This window comes from Athene cunicularia (genome assembly GCF_003259725.1).
Source record: "Athene cunicularia isolate RWA chromosome 14 unlocalized genomic scaffold, athCun1 chr14_part2, whole genome shotgun sequence".
NCBI lineage: Eukaryota > Metazoa > Chordata > Aves > Strigiformes > Strigidae > Athene > Athene cunicularia.
The window spans coordinates 1177715-1180945 of record NW_020799119.1 but is presented as its reverse complement, the minus strand read 5'-3'; the positions used below and the strand labels follow the sequence as shown (position 1 = coordinate 1180945).

General features: G+C 42.6%; 1 protein-coding gene across 1 annotated transcript in view; it reads right to left on the bottom strand.

The window, feature by feature from the left end:
• The window catches only part of PDPK1 (3-phosphoinositide dependent protein kinase 1), a 39441-nt gene that overhangs the window by 33906 nt on the left and 2304 nt on the right, over positions 1–3231 (bottom strand). The gene's annotated exons all lie outside the window — the stretch shown is intronic.

Genomic DNA, 3231 nt, shown 5'->3' with positions numbered 1-3231 from the left:
GCCGCGTCCCCGAGCCCGGGACGGGACCGGCTGTTCCCCCGGCTGCCCCGGGAAGATAAAGATCTGCAGGGGCGGGGGGCGGCACAGCTGCAGGCTCGGAGCTGAACTCTTTAGGAAGGTTTTTGCAGCAGACAGCCCAAATCAGCGTGCCCGCATGATGATTTTCTTTGCTTCAGGTGGGACATAAAGCCGCTGGCCGTGACGGTTTAATAGTTCGGGCACATGCGTGTGTGTTTCAGGGGGTGTTTTAAGCGTACCCTCACTCTTTTTCAGACTGTGGTGTCAAAAATCTTAACAAGTTATGTACTATCTTCTTCCCAACCACTAGCAAGTAAACTCTTGTCAAAGACAGAAGTTGATGAAGCAATTTATATTGCTTCTCACTTTTTAATCCTCTAGATATTAAAAGATATATATATATTTAGTACTTTATTCCAGAATCCTTTTAAAGAATGAAGTTAGGCCACTTGGTTTATCATTACTTTGGGCCTTATTTTTCCTACATTAAGAGATGAGACATTTTATTTTAAAAGTCCTCTAGGATTCTTGTTCTGCATTAATTCTCAGAAATAACTTCCAACATCGCAGAGACTGCTTTGAGTAATTATGGTTTACTTTTGGGTAATTTTGGTTTTGAAAAAAATATTTTAGGGTGAATTCTGTCAGGCCTTGCAGAATTTAACACACTTGTTAAGGGGTTTAAGTCAAGTTTTGTGCACTGCTATCATTTTGTAAAAATGAATCATAGTAGTTATCTTGTTAAACAATATTGTTCTACTGAAGCAAAAAGGGTGCTGTGTCCTTCAATCCATTACACATCTGTTATTCACTCCCTTCCCTGCTCAGTAATAGGCCTCTCCACTTTTTCCTCAGACTGCTGACAAATTTGTACATTTTGTTGTTGCCCCCTTTTCTGTTTAATTTCAGTTTCTCAGTTTATTTTCAACTGAGCAAGAGATAAAAAAACTCTACGGTACAAGTTCTCCAGCAGGTCTAGTAATGAAGCCACTGGACTTTGCAGCACTGTCTTCATCTCTAAGGATGATACAGCAAAGCTGCTCTTCACAGCATCAGTGAATGCTTCCCCTGCTGAAAGGCTTTAATTGACATGATTTGCTGGTATATCATGAAACAGCTTTAGATGCTGCTGTGTGCTTATGCTACCTCTTCTGAAGGCACCATTCGTTGTTTTTCTGCAAAGGAAAATGCTACAGTTTGTCTGATGTTAAGCAGTAAATTGCCTATAGTGATGCTGTTGCCTGATTTGTGTCTGCCTCAGCTCATACGTGGTGAGATATGTGTATGGTGCGTGTGGCTGATCCACAGCCCGGATAAGCAGGGATACAAATGAATTGGACATCATGTCTGCCTAAGCTATCCCTGCTGGGATAGGAGGGGAGGCTGAACAGCGCTGCCTTGACGCACACAACTCAGCTGAGTCATCACGAGCATACTCTTCTTCATTCTTTCCTCTTCTTTGTGCTCACAACTCTTACCTGTGTAACCTTTGAAATATCTGTAAACTGCTCCGTGATCCATAAAATTTACTAGTTCTGTGACAAGCCTTATAAAAATATGCAGTGACATAAACATAAATCTGACTGTTCAATCAGCTGTGCGTACCATTATGATACTGTCTAGTTACAGAGCCAAAACTGTCAACAGATGAGAGAAAAATTGTGCCAGATAAATGGAAAAGAATTTGCGCCAGATAAATGGAAAAGAATTTGCCTTCTGGCCAGGAGGGTCTCTGAATCCATGTATGTGAAAACCAACAGAGCGACAAAACATTCAGTAGCCACAAACACCATTGCAGCATTAATGCCATAAGCTACACAAAAGCTTTTTGCAACTTTGCAGAGTTTCTCCTGCTTTCCTTACTATAATTCAGCACTCATGTTTCCCAGAAGTCTTTATTTTTCATGATTGCAGTTTATTTACAAAATTAAAAAAAAAATACAACAAATCTTCTGTCTAGCCTTCCTCAATAAGAGGATCTTATGCATTTGCCTACTAGTTACAAGTATCTCCCCACTCTGCAAGGTCGTATGACCTCAACAGCATCACTCAGAAAACGTCTTTGTGATTTTCCAATAATCAAGTTCAAGTGCAAATGCATTTCTCTGCAGCCCTGGGTGCTAACCTTCTTCTGTCACATGACCTCTAAACTGAGATTGCTTTTTTAACAGGAGTAATGGTTTGGGCATACCTAAAACTAGAGCAGGCTTTTTCCAAGCAAATGGGTGTTCTGCACCTGCAGTTAATTTCTGCTGTGGCATTTCTGCTCTGATGTGCTGCATGTGTTTGCATTTCACAGTGCAAGCAGCAGAAGCTGTGAAGGCCGTGTTAACAGATAATCTCTACTACTTTTTGAATGTAGTTTTACGTTAAGGAAAAACATTATCCTTGGAAAATACAAAGAAGTGGGTAGCAATCCATATAAAGAATTGAAATAAGAGGATGGATCTACACAAAATGCAAAGGAAAAAATGAAATCAGCAGAAGTACCAGCAGTAGCATAAACATAATTCACAAAGCAGGTGTAACTGATGTAGCCTTTCACCAGTAACGGCAACAGAACAGAGAACTCTGGTGCTTGTAAAATCTAGACAATTAAATTAGGTGTCTAAAATATATTTCTGTCTCTGACTGCAGAATCCTATTTTATGCATAATTTAAATCCCATTTCCATGGTCCCTAAACTGTGGAGATAGGACTTCCTTCATACCCCGATACACGTTTTGAAGTAGCTCCAGCAACTTGTAATACAAAATGCTTTGAGAACCTCATTTTTTTTGTTTGATCGGGAGCGTTCAACTAAGCTAAATCTAATCTTAATCAATTTACAGAAGCCATGTTCTGTGAATCTCTCTGAACTCTATATCGAGCACACGGTGGCTCGGGACTAAGCTGAGGTTTACACAGCGATGACATTTAAACTTCTAAACCCGTCATTCTGTCTGCGCTCAGCCCCTTCACCTTTCTTACCCGTGTGTGAAAGCAGTCACCGCCCTTCTCTTCCAGCACACACTGCAGCCTTAGTTTCCCCGACGTGCAGAACCGGGGTAAGGGGGAGCTCCGGTCCCGGGGAAACGGCGTTGGCTGGGTCAGGTCACTGCAGCAGTGGGGGTGACCTGCGCCCCCCCGCCCTGCCGGTGACTCGCGGCGGTTGTCAGGGACTGTCGTACCCGCCCGGTGACGGGCCCGGGGACCGCCGGGATCCTCCGGCAG